This window comes from Canis lupus, chromosome 5, assembly GCF_048164855.1.
Source record: "Canis lupus baileyi chromosome 5, mCanLup2.hap1, whole genome shotgun sequence".
NCBI classification, from domain to species: domain Eukaryota; kingdom Metazoa; phylum Chordata; class Mammalia; order Carnivora; family Canidae; genus Canis; species Canis lupus.
In genome coordinates this window covers 41,139,824-41,160,841 of record NC_132842.1, presented here as the reverse complement: position 1 = coordinate 41,160,841, position 21,018 = coordinate 41,139,824, and the positions used below count along the sequence as shown (strand labels likewise).

General features: G+C 42.3%; 1 protein-coding gene and 1 long non-coding RNA gene across 11 annotated transcripts in view; one reads left to right on the top strand and one right to left on the bottom strand.

Moving 5' to 3' along the window:
* Nucleotides 1-21,018, bottom strand: part of SH3RF2 (SH3 domain containing ring finger 2) — a 131,380-nt gene that overhangs the window by 29,488 nt on the left and 80,874 nt on the right. The window lies entirely within an intron of this gene.
* The window catches only part of LOC140633592 (uncharacterized), a 51,359-nt gene that overhangs the window by 2,420 nt on the left and 27,921 nt on the right, over nucleotides 1-21,018 (top strand). The window lies entirely within an intron of this gene.

Sequence of the window (21,018 nt, the reverse complement as noted above, 5' to 3'; positions counted from 1 at the left end):
GATATCGGCAGAAGATGAAGACTCATGCAATTTCCAGTTGACAGGGCACTGCCAGGCTCCTTGATTTTCCCTCCAGTCTCTCCCCACCTCCTCCCAGTACACTTAGCCCTCCTATGGAAACCTACTCTCAGAAAATGATATGATGGCTACTAATGAGAACTTAACACTGGCCAGGCACTTTTAAGTGCTTTGCAAGTATCATCTAATTTAATCTTTACTAAAGGTACTATTATCTTCTCTAATTTTGAATGAGAAACTGAGGGAAAGATCACCCAATTAGTAAGAAATCAAGTTTTAAACTCAGGTAGTCTAGGTCCTGAGCCCATACTCCTATTAGTGCTCATATTAATACACACAGAGACATACCAGTTAGCCAGTGATTTGAATAGGTGAATCTGAATAGTGTTCACTTTGCCAGGATGAAAGAGGGAGTAACAGTGCTAGACACACCTGGAAACTACTCTCCTGGCACCCTGCCTGTGTTACACATGACCTTGCTTCTTTCCTTCTTGCCACCTCTCATAGATGTGACTGCCCCTGCGGTTAGACTATAATTTGCATGAGGGCAGGGACTATCCCTTGTTCATTGTTATCTTTTCTATGCACTCAATATGTACTTGTAGCTTAAAGAACAAATAAATGAAAAGGTCTTCCTACCCAGTAGACCCAAGGACTGACGTAATCTCAACCATCTCCATGTCTTCCAGAGTAAATACATCACCATGAGTGATAATAACTATATGTGTGTGCCTTTTTAGGGCTGTACTTTTGTGGGTACAACTCTTGTTTGTATATGTGTATTTGGGCAAGTGGGGATGCATTATTGAGTGCATGTGTCTCTTGTTCTGTGTGTATGTTTATTTACAACTCATGACAATTATATGCACATGTGCGACACTATGGTCTATTGTATATTTGGTTATGTTCACACATGTGAGTCTCTGGATTGATATGCATGTATATATACTGTGTGTGATGGTCTGTATAAGGGCCTGTGATTGGAAATGTCTATGCGGGATTCTATGTGTATATATGTGAACTCTAGAGGTGTGTGCCAGTATACATGACTTGGTAGTTTTGTGTGTGTTCTTTGTTGATGATTGTCTAAGTATATGTGTGCTGTGTATTTATGTTTGTCAGTTTTAGGATAGGATTAGAAAACCATTCCAGTCAGATAATAACAAGGGTTGAGGAGAATGTAGAGAGACTCAAACTCTCATACAGTTGCTGGTGGGTAGGAATGTAATATGGTGGAGCTCCTTTGGACAATAGTCTGATGGTTCCTCAAATGATTAAACAGAATTAGCAGTAGACCCAGTAAGTCCACTCCTAGTACATACCCAAGAGACAATGTAAACATGTGTCTACATAAATACTTATACATGAAGCATTACTCATAATAGCCAAAAGGTGGAAATAACCCCAATGTCCATTGACTGATGAATGGATAAATAAGATGTGGTGTATCTGTACAATGGAATATTATTCAGCCATAAAAGGAATGAAGTATTGATACAGGTTATAACATGGATAAATCTTGAAAAAATTATGCTAAGTGAAAGAAGCCAGATACAAAAGACCATATTATATAATTCCACTTATGTAAAATGTCCAGAATAGACAAATCCGTAGAGATAGAAAGTAGATTAGAGGTTGCAAATGAGAAGGGTTATGGGAGTGGCAATTAAAGTACAGGGTTTCTTGTGGAGGAGAAGAAACATTGTAAAGTTGTGGTAATGGTTGCACATATCCATGAATATATTTAAAAACCCCACTAAATTGTACATTTTAAAATGGATGAATTGTATGGCAGGTGAAGTATATCTCAATAAGCTCTTAAAAAAATTCCATAGTCACCCATCTGGTGCTCTCTAATGCTGCATAAAATAATCTGAGCTTTGCAATCAAATACTGTCACACCAGTTTCTCTTAAACAGAGAAGAAAAGTTGCCAGCTTTCGGCTAGGCTGCTCCTTCCCTGTGACTGGGCAAGATAAATCCCTGCTGGGCTTGGGAGATGTGCCAAGGGAGAGTCTTGTTATGTGAACAATTAATCTTATGTGCATGGAGACGGTTGGACCACTGATTAATCAGGATGCATTTCACTTAATACCCATGACTTTCCAGTGTTATGTTTGAGTAAAAAGCCCTTCTAACTGTAAACACTATTAATCATTAAGGGAGAGGGAAGATGCCAGAATGCAAAGCCATCCCTCCATGGCACTAGGCTATGTCTTTTTATTGCTCTGGGTCTTCACCTGGAGAGGGGGGTCCTTCCCCCTACTTGGAACACTGAACCTCACCAGGACTAAAACTAGTGGGCTTGTGATGGAGTGCTTTCTGTTATGGAAAGGGAAATGAGGCTTGATTCTCAGGTTGTGAGGTTTCCTGGCAGAGAAGGAGAATATGTGTGGACAAGGAGGGAAGAGGCAAAGGAGGAGGGAAAGAAGGGGAGATAGTGGACAACTCTGGGGGCAGGAGTGTGTGTTTCAGAAACTGGGACAAGGACACAGTGAGAGAAAGAAAGAGAGCTAGGGGATAGAGGAAAGAAGGAAGAAGAAAAGACAGATGAAAAAATGTCCGAAAAAGTCTTATAAACCTTATAGAAGATGGCAAACAACCCAATTAAAAATACCACAAAAGAAGATGTATTAAGTGGCCAAGAAGCATGTGAAATGATGCTCAACATCAGCAATTATCAGGAAAATGTGAGGTAAAACTACCATGAAATACCACTATATACCTACGAGGATGGGTAGAATTAAAAAGACTGACCATACCAAGTGTTGGTGAGAATGTGGAGTAACTCTCTTATATACTGCTGGTGGAATGTAAAATGATGCCACTATGTTGGAAAACAAGTTGGCCATGTTTTATGAAGTTAAATATACACTTACTACACTACTCAGCAATCCTACTCACAAGTAGTTATCAAAGTAAAATGAAAACATATGCCCATACAAGGACTCGTATATGAATGTTCTAAGTGGCTTTATTCATTTTAGCCCCAAATTCAAAACAACCCAAATGCCACAAACTGTGGTATAACCACAAGGGAATCTCCCTGTCAATACAGGCAATGGCATGGATAAATCTTAATCTCATCCTAAGTAAAAGAAGCAGGACACACAAGACTATGTATTCTGTGATGCCATTTACATGTCATGCTAAAAAATGCCCAAAGTACCAACAGCCAGGGGTGAAGAGAGAGGACTGACTGATTGTAAAGGGGCACAAGAACATTTTCTAGGGTGATGGAACTGTTCTGTAACTTGACTCTGGTAGTCAATCACATGCCTTTATACTTTTGCCAAAAGTCATTGGACTGTATCCTTAAAATGGATGGACTTTATTTTATGTGACTTATAGTTCAGTAAAGCTGATAAAAAATATGAGTATATTATCTAGTTGGCAGGAAAATCCAAGTGAACTGAGCTCTGGGGTTGGTCAGAGGAGGGTATAGGGATGGTTTTGCTTATTGACGGGCAGCTAGCTAGTGACTCTCATAGCAGAGGGCCACCTGGGTAGGAGAGAAATCAAGAATGGAAATCTATGGATCACACCCAATCTCAATAAATAAGGCCAACAAAACTGAGTGAATGAATGAATGAATGAATGAATGAAGAGATAGGAAAAGAGAACAAGATAGACAAAGGTAGAGAAGAGAAAAAGTGGCAGGGAAGGAGGACAGACAGAACAAGACAGAAATGAAGGCCCCACCCAGTAACTGGGGACAACCAGGAGATGCCCAACTTCTAAGGAGACAAGTGTGTTCCTGTCACCAGACTGAGTGAATGGGTCTCTGGCAGGTGGTTCCCTGGGGTCAGCTGTGACCTCAGGTCCCTATGCCACAGGGACCTGAGGCCGGATGCGAGGTGTTCCAGCAAATGGTGCTTCCTGGTATAGCATCTGGGTGCTTGAGTGGGGATGGACGGAGGGAATGTATTTGAGGGTAGGGGTGGATATTTCTGTGATAATCTAAAAACATTTTTTTTCCTCTTTATTGAAGGAAATGACTCATTTAAAGGAAGCCTTTATCAGTAGCAGAAGAATATACCACTGCATGGCTTCTGGGCGTTTTTGGGTCTGGAAGTGTTAACGAGGGAGGAAACAGGCATGTAGTCTGGCATGAGGTCCTTCCCCAGCAGCCACACATGGTATGCAGAATGAAGCTCCATCTCAGGAGTCTGGAGGGGAGGTTTAGGTTAGTATTCAGGCAATGTGGGTTTAGCATTTGCCAGGGTTTGTGATTTGGGCAAGTGATCAATTCTGTAGGTCCTCTATGTCCTCACCTGTAAAATGAGGGCAACGATAGTTCTCTCAGAGTTGTTATGAGGATTAACTAGAGTAATCCTCAATAAGTACTACTTATTTAGATCTAGAACGAGATTAGCTGCTGCACAAGGTAGAGAAGGGGTGGGTGGAGCATCTACCTCCTTTTATGCAATAGCCTGCAAGGTTTGAACTGAAAGCAGGACCTAAGAATGTTGTGGGGGATGGGAAGAAGCAACCCCATCTTTCTGGAGGATAATGTTCCCCAACTCTCCAAAATGTAAGTTTGTTGTCCCCCTCAACCCATACTGTGGCACTCAGCTATTTCCTCCAGGGCTCATGCCTTTTGGCAACTTAGTGGGCATGAGGAGTGTGAACTCCTCGGGAGCCCCTGGTGCTTCTGCATCTTGGTATTCCCAGGAGCTAACAAGGGCCTCGAACCTACAGTGTTCACTCAGGTTTAGGAGAAGAGCTGCATTTTAGAGACAGAAAAATAGGTATTGTATGATAGTGCTCACCATTATCGATAATCTGGAGTCGACTATCAAACTTTATAAAGTTAAAAGCTCATTCCCCTGTAAAGATTAAGAGTCTTTTAGTCTGATTAAGAGTCAGCGATTGCAATGCGTGGACCTTATTTGGTCCTAGCACTGGGGTTAACATAGTGAACAAGGCAGTTAAATCCATAATTCTTTGAGCATGAGAGGTTCTGGGGTGGAGGTGCTCTGGGTGCCGCCAGGGGAGGCTTGCCTTGAGCTTCGAGAGGTATCTCACTCTCACACCCTATAATTTCAGTGCTAACTTCTATACCATCCTCATGGTCATTCTTCCCGATTTTACCAATGAGGAAACTGAGATAAAAAGTTTACATGATTTTGTGGAGGTGGCTGGCAAATGGTGGTCAGGTGGCCACTGGAAGCAAGAACCCTATATTCAGAGCCCTTTCTGTAGGACACCAAGGTTAACATTTTTTAAAAGATTTATTTATTTGAGAGAGAGAAAGTGCATAGATGAGCAAGAGAGGGAGAGGATCTCAAGCAAACTCTGCAGTGAGCATGGAGCCCAACACAGGGCTCGATCTAACAACCCTGAGATCATGACCTGAGCTGAAATGAAGAGTTGGATGCTTAACAAACTGCACCACCCAGGTGCCCCAACAGTTACCATTTCCATATTTCAATATGTCTAAAGGGGTCCTATATATGAGGCAGGTTGGTGCATCCTAGAAAAAAATCATCCTTCCAAATTCAGCATTCTGTTTTTATGCTCATGGATATATTATACTCACGATGACTACCATCCTGTCCAGCGCCCTGTGTAATGTGGAATAGATCCGAAGGCTGGAAGAATACTGTTATTTTTTATTTTTGTTCCTTATCTGGCAGAAGCAAGGTCTCAACAGTCAGGGCTCTTTCTGCCACACTGTTCTCCGTCCTTCCCATCTCAGTCTATGTCAGAGCCAGCTCAGCCTGATGAGCAAGGAGAGGCCACCCAGTGCTATTTATTTGCCCCATGAGTAAAAACACTGAGAAAGAGAACTCATTTATGAGTTGGCAGCAGGTCCCTTTAGGTCTATCTCAAAAAAAAAAAAAAAAAATCTTCTCAAGTACCCAGATAGGTCAGCAAAGTATCTGTAAAGACTACTGAGTTTATGTCTCCTAGGTAGTCATCAAAGCTTTGAATATTCCCTGTGATCTGCCTCCTGCTTCACCTTCTTATATTCCCTCTCACTTCTTCACCTCCATCAGCCTTGGGTCTATTTTCCCAGATCCCTGAGCAGGTCACACTCACTTTCTGTCTCCCCTCATCTTTGCAGAACCCCAATCCCCATTTCTGCTCTGCTATTTTCCTTTGTTATGGAAATTTTAAATGATAAATATATAACACATACAAATAGGTGTATATAATTTTATGTATCACCAAAAGAAGAATAATAAAACTAACACCTGTATACATACCACCCAACGTAAAAAAAACAATAAAAATAGAAATTGAATACTGTACTGAGAGGCCTCCTGCATATTCCTCCATAATCAGGTCTCTGCCCCTCTCCTTGTAACTACAGTGCTGAAACGGATGTTCATCATTCTCGTGCTTCTCTATGTAGTTTTACCATCATGGCATACATCCCTAAACAACATGTTGTTTAAATTTTCTGTTTTTGAATACGGTGTGAATGGGATTTGTGTTGAGCATATTCTTCTGTGAGCTGCATCTTTGGCTCAATAATAAGTTTTTGTGGTGGATTTTCACTGCCGGTGTGTATTTCACTGCATGCATATACCACCATTTAACCATTCTATCATTTATGTGTCATCTGGGCGATGTTCAGTTTGAGGCTGTTATGAACGATGTTGCTATGAGCATTCTTGTATATGTCCCTTGTGCTCCCCCGCCCCGAGCAAGAGCTTCTCCATGATACATATCGACAAGTAGTATTGATGGGCCATAGGGTATGAGCCTGCTCAGTTTTATTAGGTAATAACAAATTGTTTCCCAGTGTGGCTGTAACAATTTACACTTGTAAATTTACACTTCCACCAGTAGCAAAAGGCAATTCCTGTTACCTCATAATCTTGCCAGCATGTGGTAATGCCTAGCTTTTTAATACCTGTCTATGGTGGGTGTGAAATGATAGCTCATTGTGGTTTCAAATTAATTTCTCTGAGTACTAATGGGCTTGAGTTTCTTTTCAAATGTGTATGGGCCATTCTTACGCCTTGTATGAAATGCCTGTTCATGTCCTTTGTCTATTTTCTCTCCTCTGTTGGGTTATTTATTATTTTCTTAAGTTATGGAATTCTAATATTTTGGATATGAATTCTTTGTAGCTTCTATTTTTACTCTGTAGTGTTTTCTGATAAAGTTCTGATTTTTAATATAGTCAAATTTATTTATTTTTTTAAAGATTTATTTTTATTTATTTATGATAGACACATACACAGAGAGAGAGGCAGAGACACAGGCAGAGGGAGAAGCAGGCTCCATGCTGGGAGCCCGTCGCGGGACTCCAGGATTGCACCCTGGGCCAAAGGCAGGTGTGAAACCGCTGAGCCACCCAGGGATCCCCTATAGTCAAATTTACAATATATTTTCTTGTGGTTTATACTTTAAAAAATCTTGAATATGATTTTTTTATCCCAAGGTCATAAAGATGTATTTCTTTATAGTCTTCTAAAAGTTTTATAGTTTTGCCTTTCATATTTAAGTCTTTAATCCACCTGGAATTGATTTTTGACAAGGGAGGAATCCAATTTCATATTTTTCCACATGGATACCCAATTAGCCCAATGCCATAGTTCATTCTTCCCTTCTGATCTGCAAAGCCTGCTCTCCCATAAATCAAGTCTCCATGCTATGTCTATTTCTGGGCTCTCCAGTATGTTCCATTGGTTTAATAGAATACCTATGCTAAAGCCGTGCCATTTTAATTACTACAGCTTTGAACTAAAATTTGGTATCTGATAGGGTAGGTCCTCACCCCAACCAAATTTCATCTTCTTTTTTTTTTTTTTTTTTTTTTTTTTTAAATTCCATCTTCTTTAGAAATACCTTGGCTATTATCTTGCCTTCCATTAGAATTTTAGAATCACCTTTTGAGTTCCAAACAACCTACTGGGATTTGAATTTATAGATAAATTTGAGGTAAATCATCTTTAAGATTATGGAGTCTTCCTATTCAAGACCATGGCAAAATTCTTCATTTATTTTAGGTCTAATGTCTTTCAATGGAGTATTATAAATTGTTTCCAAAAACGGCTTGCATGTCTTTTGTTGGATTTATTCCTAGAGATTTGAAAAATGTAGTTGCTTTGTAAATGGTATCCTTTTAAGAAAATATTTTCTATTTTTTTTAAGAGTACAGAAATGTAATGAACTTTCTTGTATTGATCTTTAACCAGAACCCTTGCTAAAGTCATATTGATTCCTAATACATTTTTTTTCTCCGATTTTTCTGAGTTCTCTATATGGACAACAATATCGTCCACAAATAATGAATGATAGCTATGTTTCTTCTTTTCAAATACTTAACCTTTTACTTCTTTTTCTTGCCTTACTATACTGGCCAGGTACTCTGGGAGGGACAGTGTTGAGGAGGAGCATACTAGGCATTCATTCTGTTCTTTTTCATATGCTAAAGAGGAATGCCTTTAAGACTGAACCATTAGGTAGGATGTTTGCTGTAGATTTTTATAAATTCCATTTATCATGTTAGGGAAGTTCCCTTTTATTCCTAGTTTGCTGAGATTTTAAAAATATATGTATAATGAATGGACGTAGAATTTCTTCAAACATTTTTTTCTATAGCTATAGAAAAGGTCACATGATTTTCCCCCTTTAATCTGTTAATGTGATAAATTACATCAATTAATTTTTGAAGGTTAAACCAACCTTTCAATCTTGGGAAAAACCTACTTTAATCATGATGTATTCCATTTTCATAAATTCCTGGGTTTGGTTTGCTAATATATGCTTGAAGGTTTTGCATCTATGTTTAAGAGCAAAGTAGAGTTTAAATTTTCCTTTCTCATATTGTGGTTTTCTGGTTTTGATATTAAGGATATCTTAGCCTCATGAAATAAGTTGAGGGATGTCTTCTCTTCTTCTTTTCTTTGGAAAAGTTTATAAAGACTGAAAGGATTCATCTGTCAACCTGTTGGGATCTGGGTTTTCTTTGTGGGAAGATAAAAAGGTTTGTTTATTTATTTATGAGAGAGATGAGTGCAAGCACAAGTACATGCACTGGGATGGAGGAACAGAGGGAGAGAGATGGAGAATCTTAGGCAGATTCTTTGCTGGGTGTGGAGCCTGATGTGGGGCTTGACCCCAGACCCTGAGACCTGAGCTGAAACCACGAGTTGGATGCTTAACTGACTGAGCCACCTTCCCTCTTTGTGGGAAGATTGTAAATTTCTTTAATGGTTATAATATTATTCTAAAGGGTTGCCAATGGCTGTTTATCAGATGTAAAATGTTTTTCATAAATCCTGTTTGCTGAAAGATAAATTCCTTATTAATTATTCTTCCGCTGGCTTCTTTTGTTTTTTTTTTTAAATATTTTTTTTCTTTATTTATTTATGATAGTCACAGAGAGAGAGAGAGAGAGAGGTAGAGACACAGACAGAGGGAGAAGCAGGCTCCATGCACTGGGAGCCTGACGTGGGATTCGATCCCGGGTCTCCAGGATCGCGCCCTGGGCCAAAGGCAGGCGCCAAACTGCTGCGCCACCCAGGGATCCACCTGCTGGCTTCTTTTGGGAAAAAAAGGTGGTGCTTGGAATATCTGTGTAGAAGTTTGGCAATCCCAGCCAATATGGATCCCCATAATGTGAGTTCAAGTCCTTAGAGTCAGTCTTCAGAGTCCCACTCCTTTAGTCAAGAATAACTCTATAAGACAGTCACTGACTATGTGGATTTCTGTAACTCCATGAGATGCTATGCAGCCATGGCTAAGAGAATGAACTTGGGCTGTCTGAAATAAGTTCAAATTTTGGCTGTGTGAAGCTTAGACTTAATTCCTCTGAGTCATTGTTTCTTCATCACTAAAAGGGGGCAAAGTTAGTTGTAGTTACCTCATAGAATTTTTGTGAGAATCCAATCAGACCATGCCTGCAAAGTACTCCACACAATGTAACTCTGATGAGATGGGAGACATACAGGGCAGATTTGTGAGAAGATGATGGCAACAGGACTTTCTCACTCGGACTGGATTTTAGAAGGAAATATTCATTCTCTAGGACACAAGAGCCAGCCACAACAGTCCACATTCCCATTGAGGATGACTTGGTGATGGGTGTATTGACTGTGTGTGGGGGACAGGAATTCAGGAGTCTCTTTCCTGACACTGGATTGGCCTATCTCAACCTAAGGCTTCCAGAGAAGGATAAGGTCTAGCATCTCTCTGTAGCTGTGTTCTGCATTGGGTTCCTGGGACAAAGATGAAAATGAACTTGTCCCTTAAGCCACAAAGACAAAAAATCTTCTTTAAACTGAGTCCTTTGGTTGGGCACTGTGACCCCCAGCCCTGCCACTCTCCCTTCCATCCTCTACCTCAAGAAACCTTGCAGGCAGGTTTTAGTACCAAAGCTGAGTCTGATGGGGTGCACACTATTAGGGCTTGTTCAAAGGCAGGGTATACCCAAACCTTAATTATAACCTTTGCCCTCCTAGTCATAACAGTCTATTTGAGAAGTAACTGCATGGCAATAATTATAATTAAATCCTCTCACTGGGCTTCATTAAAGGACATAAAAATTTAAACAAGCAAAGCTCCTCTTAAATTTGCTGTGGTCTTCTCATGGCGTTTATTCACAGAAGATGCTTGTTATGCATTTACTAAGTATCGAGCGCCAGGCTATGTCTTGAGGATTGGTAACAAAGGCCAGTGCGCACCAGGATAGTGCAGACTGTATGAGAAATCTTCAATCTGTCCCACACCAGGCTCCCGACCTCACAGTTGCCAGACAAAAGCATCCCAAAGAAGCCTAAGTCTCTAAATATTTAGAAATATTCTACTTGCTTCTTTTTTTTTTTAAATTTTCTTTATTTATGATAGCCACACACACACACACACACACACACACACACACACACACACACAGAGGCAGAGACATAGGCAGAGGGAGAAGCAGGCTCCATGCACCGGGAGCCCGACGTGGGATTCAATCCCGGGTCTCCAGGATCATGCCCTGGGCCAAAGGCAGGCGCTAAACCGCTGAACCACCCAGGGTTCCCTATTCTACTTGCTTCTGATAGACTACATGTGGTCCTTAGAGATCAGTTTTCTATGGTGGAGATATTTGGGCTGACAGTTCTTTCCTGAGCTAAGGAAAAATGGACCCACGAGGAGATCTGGATGGGGACAGTAGCAGACTAAAAGCAGTCAGAAGATGAAGTAGCATAATTAGGAGGAACTCGGAGTCTGCGTTCAGATTTTCCCAGGTATGGCTCCCCACATTGTTACTCTTTCACAGAGTAACCCTGGGCAAGCTATTGAACCTGCCTGCTCCTAGATTCCTTTATCTGGTTTAGGTGAGTTTGACAGCTTTTTCTCTACAGATTTGGCAATTTTTATGGGTCTGACCCTGGGGGAGATAGCTGGAAAGGCAAATTGAAGTAGGACTAAGAATTAATTTTTAAAAACCCCTTCTAAAGAATTTAGTGAGTCCAGAAATCATTTGACAATGTCAAATTCATTTGGCATTTTCAGAATGTTAACTTCTTTCCATGTGTTTGTTGTCTATTAATATTTTTAAATTCTCAGAGGAATCACTGCAACCACAATGGACATTTTTGTTTAAAATTTTTTTTTAAAAATACCTATTTATTTGAGAGAGAGTGAGCTTGTGAGTGGGGGATAGGGGCCGAGGGAGACAGAGAGAGAATCTCAAGCACACTCCTCACTGAGTGTGAAGCCATATATGGGGCTCAATCTTATGACCCTGTCATCATGACCTGAGCCGAAACTAAGAGTTGGAGGCTTAAACAAGTGAACCACCCAAGCGCCCTCAGTAGACATTTTTAAAAAGAGAAAAAAAAATTGTTCACTGCCCCACCACATTATCAATTCAGTTGTCTTTGCTCTCTTTGAGTAAGTACTCTCAATAAATGAAGGATTTATGATCTTAGGAACTGTAGGATCTCGAGCTCTCATAGGCTAATACCTTTTTTGGTGGCAAGTCTGCTTTTCTCTTCTGTATCGCTATCATAGGAGACACTTGGGAAAACACCCTGGACAGAGGCTAAACCCTCTGATGTGGTTGGTCACTTAACAATTTTTCCTTCTCATGGGATTGATGGGATGTGGCTGCAAAGTCCTTTCTAAAGGCAGGCTCAGGGATCTACAATGAGTGAAAAGGACACGTGACATTTCCCAAGCCAGTGCTTAAAGCCCATTTCTGGATAGCATGCTTGTTGTCTTTGTGATTCAGGGGAAGCTTGCCCTCTTCTGTCTCAAATTAGATTTAAATAGTTTTGATTGGCTGCCACCACAGACCACCATCCCTGCCCTGAGAGCCCAGCCTTGGTTCTAAAGAGGCTGAATACCCTTCCAGTGAGCACTCTGCAGTCTTCCCCTTTCACTGAGTAAACCATATATGCCCAGGGCCCTAGGCTGTTTATATAATTGATGCATCTCACCTTCCAGGTTCATGCACTGCACTTGAAGGAAACAGAAAGTAAAGCCTTTCCAGGTGTCATGATACCTGCTAAAAAGGGATAAAGACATGCACTTGCATTTAGGACTGGATCCCTAATTTTGGACCCTCCTTAGAGCAACTGTAAAAGGATTATTTGCATCTTTAGTCTTTAGAATGATACCCCAGCACCCAGTAAAGAAAGTCAGTGTCTAAACCCTCTGGGGCAGCTGTGAAGAAACTATCCTTTTCCCAGTTCTCTCTTCTATTGGTGTTAAAATTTGCTAACAACAAACTATTAAGGTATATTTTTGGGAGAAGTTTTCCTTCTTGTTCTTTATCTTCTCTAGAGGTTCCCTAACTCAGCTTCTTCTCCCAACAATGGTTTTCCACAAAAGGGGGGTGTCATTTCTCTCAAAAGAAGGCTATGTGCCATGCCAGTGGATTTTGACTGGCAGATCCTCATTTACATTTGGAGAGCAAAGATTTGGGAATGTGTGATGCCTTCCTCTCAAGTTGTTCTAAGTGTTCTGATTGCTAGGTGTGGCAATGTGAGCATGAGGTCGAAAAGAAGGCACAATCCCTGCCCTCAAGGGGTGTATAATCTCACTGAGATAAAATGGGGGGATACCTAAACAGATTTTGGAAATCACACAACTACAAGAGCTAGTATGTACAGAATGCTTGCTAGGAGCCCCCTGTTCCTAAGTACTCTGTTATCTCATATAATCCTCACAATACACCAAAAGGTTAAATTCTATTATTAGCATCACCATTCCCAGTTTATAGATGAGAATGTCAAGGCAAAAACATATTAAAGTAATTTTCCCAAGGCCACAGAGCCAGCAAGTTGGCTAAGCTGGGATTCATACCTAAAAGTCCTGACTTTAGGGGTGCCTGGCTGGCTCAGATGGAAGAGCATGCAATTTTTAATCTTGAGGTTGTGAGTTTGAGCCCCATGTTGGGCACAGAGATTGCTTAAATAAATAAACTTAAAAAAAAAAAAAACGTAAAAATCCTGACTTGAGAGCTGGCCCTCTCAGAGCTCCCTTCAGTTATGCAAAGCAGTGTGTGCATTTTGGAGGTTGGACCAAGTGACTGGCTGGCAGGAAAGGCAGAAGGGTTCTCAGGGTGCAGGAGTCAGTGGGGGCTGGAACCTTCAGACAAGCCCTCTTCTGCTCTCTGTACCTCATTTTCCAGGCTGAGCCAGGAAGGGTTTCTGTGGTTTCTGGGGACTCTGTAAAGACAATTAAAAAGAGATTTCCCAGTGACAGAGGTTTTATGGCATACTTGTATGGCTTTCATGAGGCACAGGCAGTAGGATGCCAGGCTGGGCTGTGGCTCTGCGGGAGAGAATTGACCACATTGGGATAGTCACACATGCTCAGGTGGCCACTGGCCAAAACAAAGATGTCACCACACTCAGTGTCACTTTACCCCATCACAGACTGGATAAAATGGCTGTCCCTTATGTAATAACCAAACTCTTTTTTTTTTTTTCTTTTAAGTGCTGTGGCCGGGGGACTCAGGTTCATGCCAATTATGTGAGTCTTGAAAATTCCAAAGGCCCTTCCCCTTGGCTTTAGAATCCTAACATGTGGGAGCTGGAAGGGACCCTGAAGATAATCTCATTTAATCCCCTGAGCCTCAGAGAGGGGAAATGGTATGCTGAAGGTCACATGTGCCAGTTGGTAGTTGGTGAGAGTTAGGTCAGGCCCACCACTGGCAGATGAAATCATGTCTTGGTATCTGGTTGAAGTGGTTGGTATACTTGTTTTCCAGACAGTGTTTCACTCATTTTCAAGAAATATCTATTGGGATTTCTGTGTGCCTCTCTCTGTCCTCATGGAGTTTATATTCTACTGAGGAAGCAGGCAAAACAACAAAAACACACAAAACAAAAAGAAGAAAACAAAGTCTGCATTCTAGAGGAAACAAAGTAACTGCAGGGACGTGTATTAGATAGGGTGCTTTTAATTCCACATTTTCCTACCTGGTTAGGATGACCTCAGACATGAAATTCACCCCAAACCAACACATTGCCCATCCTTTGCACTTGGAATTATACCTTTGGGATCGGTCCTATTCACCTGTAGCACAGAGAAGAGATGGGGCTGAGGATGCATTAACTGAAGGCATATTTTGTCCATATATGGGAGGGAGGCCACAGTCTCATAGGCATGGCTGTCTGGCTTCCAGCCCAAGGGTGCAAGTGTTTTTGTCTTGACAGAAGCCCCAGATGCTAAAGCACTAAAGCATGGGCACACCCTCAGTAAGAGAAGCCATCAATTAAGTTCAAAATCCCATGGCTGGCAAGGCATGAGCAAGCAAGGCAAAATGACGTGATCAGCAGAACGTGGCAGTGATACCCTGTGTCCTCATTATATGGCATCTGTACAGACCCCATAGCCTGCACTCACTTGCTCACTCATAGATCTCTCCTTCCTACATTCGCTCATATTCTTATTTTTTTGTTCAATCTCTCACTTTTACAAAAATTCCCTCAGTCATTTATGTCTTCTTTCATCTAGCTCCTCAAGCTTTACTCATATATTTATCCAGTCTCTTGTTTACATTTATTGACTCATACACATTGGTACACATACATTCGCTGGGTTTTACCCACTTCCTCACTTAACACATCCTACTAACATTTACCAAACATCCCTTGTGTCCAGCTCAATTGGGCTTAGCCCTGGAGGGGTCAGAGGGCACCAGTTACCCTGTCCTTACAGAGTTATTGGCAGTAAGGCAGCTTTTAGATAAATTCCAAAACAAGGTGTGAAATGACGAATGTGCACCTGGAGGCATAGATCAATTATTGTGGGGGTTCAGGTGGTGCCCTCTCAGGCACCCAGTTGTCCTTCTTCCCTGAACTGGTGGAAGGGACCAGATATACATGGTCTCACAAAGGACCTCAGAAATTGCTAGACCAGTGGGTATTTGCATTTTAGAGGAGGAGAGAGGGAGCAATGTTTTAGCCTAAGGGTCAGTAAACTTTCTCTTTAAAGGGTCAGGTAGTAAATACTTTAGGCTTTGTGGGTCTCTGTCACAACTACTCAGTGCTGCCACAGTACAAAGCATAAAGAGAATGGCTGTGTGCCCGCAAAACTTTATTTTGGGACATTGAAAATAGAATTTCATATAATTTTCACATGTCATGGAATGGTCTTCTTTTGATTTCCCTCCATTTAAAACTATAAATACTGGGGTGCCTGTCTAGTTCAGTTGGTGGAGCATTCAACTCTTGGTCTTGGGGTTGTGGGTTCCAGTTCCAGTATAGATCCAGAGATTACTTAAAAAAATGAAATCGTACCAAAAAAATAAAACTGTAAATACCATTCTTAGATTATAGGCCATACAAAACCAGGCTATGGGCCGTATTTGGACTATGGGCTGCAGTTTGCTGATCTCATTTTAGCTCAAAGAAATGAATGAACAATGGATAGATGCCAGGTGGTGCAAACAGTGTGGGGTGGATAGTCCTTCTCCCCATGGCCGCGTTCTCTCCTTATGCAGAGAGATGAGAGCCCAGAGAGCACTTGATTCCAGGCATAAGGAATGGGACTTTGAAAATAAAGGATAGGCATGCTCTGACCTTGTCAATGTTGTATGTACTTGAAACTGACACAGGAGAATGTCTGAAACAATGAACTCTCTCCCTGACCCAGTATGTGCTAGCTCACAGGTATAGGGTTTGCCTCCCAGTGTTTGCCCAGGACTTGGTGCATAAGAGGTACTCAGTAAATCTTTAATGAACGAATGCCTGACATGTGGCAGGCACGCCATGCTTGTGAACAGGGCCACCAAGGTAGTGAGCCTTCTATAATCTGTGCCAGCTCAGGTGAAGTCAGAGGTGGTAGGGAAAGGCCTTAAGAGCTCAGTTAGGTAGCCAGATCTGAGCCTAGCTGGTGGGGATGATTTGTTCACGTTTCCGACTCTGCCCTCTGTGTCCTCAGGGTTGCCCCAGACCCAGCCGTGAGAAAGCACATCTTCCCTAGCTGAAGTGTCTGGAAACAGACAAACTGGTGTTTACAATATTCTCTGCATATGTAAGCAGGTTTTATTATGTATCTAGTTGTGCAATTTTCCACCAGGCCTTGCTTGTTTTGGAGTGGGAAGAGAAGATGAAGGATGGATATTGTGTCTCCCAAAGTCGTGTTTTAAAATATAATGAACATTGTTTTTTTTCTCTAAAAGAAAGTGGCCTATTTCATTTAAGTTTCCCCTTTCTTGGAAAGGAAGAAAAATGAGTGGGAAATATCAGAAAGGGAGACAGAACATGAAAGACTCCTAACTCTGGGAAATGAACTAGGGGTGGTGGAAGGGGAGGTGGGTGGGGGGTGGGGGTGACTGGGTGACGGGCACTGAGGTGGGCACTTGACGGGATGAGCACTGGGTGTTATTCTATATGTTGGTAAATTGAACACCAATAAAAAATAAATTTATAAAAAAAAGTTTCTCCTTTCTTTTCTTTTTTGAGAGCACTGTTCCACATCAAAAGTAAAATTCATGAAGCATTACCAAAGTGTCGTGACAGGGGTGCATATTTTGCTTTTCCATGGGAATCATCTAAGAGCATGTCTCTTCCGCAGAAATCCTTACATATGAAGACCTATTTTTCAGTTCATGCTTTGAGGAAAGGATATAGTGCAGTTGCTTACTTGCTGAATAAACCCAGATGTGCCCCTTGCCTGGTGTAGTCTTCAGATAATGCCACAGAAGATGATGTAGAATCACTGAATCTTGGATTATAGGCCTGTACATGAGTGGCAAACTCATGACACACTTCCTATTCCTGGGTCCATACCAGACATTGCTAATCAATTCCATCCTTCTTCCAAACTGAGCCTGTTCCTGCCCCAGAATCATCCCTAAATGAAGTCAGCATGTGAGAAGCCCCACTCTTGCCGCTTGGGTGGGGAAAGAGCATGTGTTTGGAAGAGAGTCAGACCCAGATTCTGACCCAACCCTAAAATGTAATTGCTGATAACTCTGAATTAGGTATTTAGCTTCTCTGAGTCTCAGTTCTTCCATCTAAGGTGGAAATAACATCTATTCACAATTCTCAGCAGCCAAGATGTATGTAACACCCTGGCTCTGGGTCTGGCATCTGCTACCCACACCATAAAATTAGCTTCTTTCCTGTTAAGTTGAGCAGAGTATAAAGGCGATCTTTTCCCACAATCTACTCAACATACAGATCCCTTCAATTTCTCTGGCCAGGGACACACTAATCTCTGCTTTAATCTCTGTTTGTACATTCCAGTGATGGCACTGGCAAGCCTACCCATCCCACGTTTGGAAAGTTCCAGATTTCTCCAAGGCCCTTATATTCTTCGCATGTGTTTAGAAAGAAGGGTCTGCTGTGGCTACGCAGAAAGGGCCTTTGCCTTGCACATGCCTGATGTTAGCTGCCATCTACTCTGCGTTGACTATATGCCAGGCCCTGTGACTGTCCTTTACCTCACTTGTTGCCACCCGGGGCTGATTTCAATCCCGGGGAACATTTGACAATGGCTGGAGACATTTTTTATAGTCACAACTGAGTGGTGGGTGCTGCCGGCATCTAGCGGGGAGAGACCAGGGACGCTGCTCAACACCTGACAGTGCACAGGTCAATCCCACGACAAAGAATTATCTGGCCTGAAGTGCCAACAGCACTGAGGCCAAGAAATCTTGTCTGTGAACATCTCACTCAGTGTTCTGACAGACCTATGTGAAAGGTGCTATTTGTTTTACGGCTTTAAGATGAAGAAACTGAGGCTCTGCAATGTTGAGCCACACAGCCAAGGTCTCTGTGCCATTAAGGGGGATACCAATGCCCCACATCTTCCTCTCTACTGCCCTCCTTGTGTCTGTTGCCCTGCAGCCTCTCTTTCTCTTGCCCTCCTATTCGATTTTGCTGATTCTATGAGGGGGAGAAAGCACGAGGGAGCATGCAAGCACATGTGTTGCGGGCCCACTGACCTTGGCTATCTATTACCCCTGCTTCTGGCTCCCAGAGCTAAGGAGTTTGTGTTCAAAATGTCTGAAGTGCAAGCTGGGCTGCTCCCTCTTTCACCTGGGCAGGGTTGGGCCTCCTGAGTGCCTCACCTGCCAGGATTAATTGGGCAAAGTGATGATGTCAAGTTTAACTTCTTGTTGGAGAAATGCTGAATCAAGGAAGCAAGCCGAATAGTGGGTTTAATTACTGAACCTGCTTTGGTCACCAGAAACCAGAGAGACTTCTCCGCAGAGGACCTCAGGAAGCTTGGGCGTGGTGGGGAGCCAAGGAGCGCAGGTGTGGCCGCGCACCAAGTGTTGGCATCTGCTGCCCTGACTTCAGGAGAAAGGGAACTGGGCTGCTGGGGCTGAGGAGAGAAGCTGGTGGGACCTTGCATTGCCTGTTTGTTTTCCAGCAAGCTCCGTGCCCACTGTGACCCCAAGATCAAAAGTTACAAGCTCTGCTGGCTGAGCCAGTGGGCACCCTGCTTCACCTGTTTGTTTTTAACCTGGCTGTCTCTGTCCTCCTTCAGTCTCCACCTGAAGATCACTTCATCAGGGAGGCTTCTCTGACCTCCCAGACGAGGTGGGTCCTCCCTCACAAATTCCCATCATTTCCCATCCTTAACTCACAGCACTTCACACACTCACAGTCTCGTAATCAAGTATGTATAATACCTGGTTTCTTATTGGTCTTCCCTGCTAGCCTGCAGGTTTGTAAGAATAGGGACCATGACCCAAGAATAGGGATCATTACCTGTGCCTGGCCCGTGGGAGGCACCCAGAAATTCTTTGTTGGCTGCTTTACTGATGGGCTGTGAGCAGATTGGGCAACTACTCAAGGTGAAGATGGGCTCACAAAAAAAGCTGAAGATGGTGGACAGACAGCTCTGCCTCAATCTCCACCTTGGTCTCTCTTGTCCAAAGCCTTTCTTCCTGGAGCCATTCCTGGTTTCCTTCCCGAGGGTTCCCCTGGAGATTATAGCTGAAGATCTGAACTGAGCAAGTACAGTTGCCCCAGGGGTCTTCTAGATATAAGCCAAAAGTTGCTCCCTTCCTTCTGAAATGGTCACTGTTTATCAGGGGAGCAAAGGAGCTCTTGGAAGCCTCTGCACTGTGAGGCAGGCTCCAACAGATCATCCTCTGATGTGTGTGGCTCATGAATGTCATTCTCAGCAAGGCCTGGGGATGGAGGATGGTTACAGCTTCCTGACATGACCTGGCATTAATAACAGAGTGAACATTTATTGAGCTATTTGCCACTGTCAAACCTGGCCAGTATCTCACATACATGTACTGCCTTGTTTTATCCTCATAGCAATCTTATGAAGTTAAAAAAAAATTAGTTCCATTTCACAGATGAACAGTTGAGGCCCAGAGAGATTATGTAACTTGCCTAATGTTATACTGCTCAGTGAGAGGCAGAGTGAGAGTTTCATCCTGGATCTGGTGGTCCCCAAAGCCCACATTTTCTCATTCGAGACCTGTGCTGAGAAACATTACTGGAAAGCTCTTTGCCTCAGAGAACTCTCCCTGACACCTACTGTATCTTTGCGGTAGGCAGAAAGGAAGCAGGTCTCTTGTGTGATGGTGTGCTTGAGCACAAGGAGGGATCACAATGATGACCATCATTCACTAAATAATAGGAACAGGTTTTCATGGTGTTATCTGGCTTTCTGTTAACAAATTAAACTGCCAAAGATCAGTTTCATCATTCCACCTAGAAAACGAGAAAATTAGGATCTGGAGAGGCAAAGATGCCTCACCCAAGGCCATGCAGCTAAGTGGTGGGAGCTCAGATCAGATTCTCTTTGGCCTACCTGGGTCTGTGATGGCAAGTCCAGTGCTAATAATGGCTATCACCACTTGGGACTATAGGACCCAAAGATGAGACATTAAATTATATAAGGACTCCTAATTCTGTCTTAAATTGCAATGACAAGTTTTTTTGGAAGACCTTGAATCTGTCATAGAAGTACATTTTCCTGCCAGTTTTCTTATGTATGAGACAAGATCATCCTCATGTCTGCCAGTAGTTGTGAAAAATATACCTTAGGACATTCAGCTCAAAAGGACATCTAGATTTTCGAAGATGTTTCACTTGCCTCTTTAAGTCAGGGGTTCTCCTCAGTGACACAAATGATGATATGTTCTAAGAGCTCTGCTTGGAGGAAAGAAGGTGATAGCAATGGCCATAGGTAGCCCCAATGACTCTTCATGAAAGCCTCTACCCATTTTGCAGATGAGGACACTAAGGCTCAATGGGGTAAGGTACTCAGTTCGATGTCCCTTACGAATTACATGGCAAAATATGGCATGAAGCTTTGCCTAACTCAAAGCCTTCTTTATTTATATTAAACTGCCTTCCTCTGTAGGGAAAAATAAAAACCCAAATCAAAGCCCAACAGTAATAGTTTCCATAGGCTCCTTCAGCATTTTCAGTATTCATTTTCTCACAACCTTTGTGATGGTAGAGACTTCTTGGAACTCATGAAATCCCTCATGCTCTGATTTATGTTCTGTTCCTCTTCTGGACCCGGGAGTATAAAGCCAGTATATAAACTCAAGTTTGGTAAAATAAAATCAACACTCACTCTCAAATTTATCCTTTCTTTTCCAGGCTGAAGA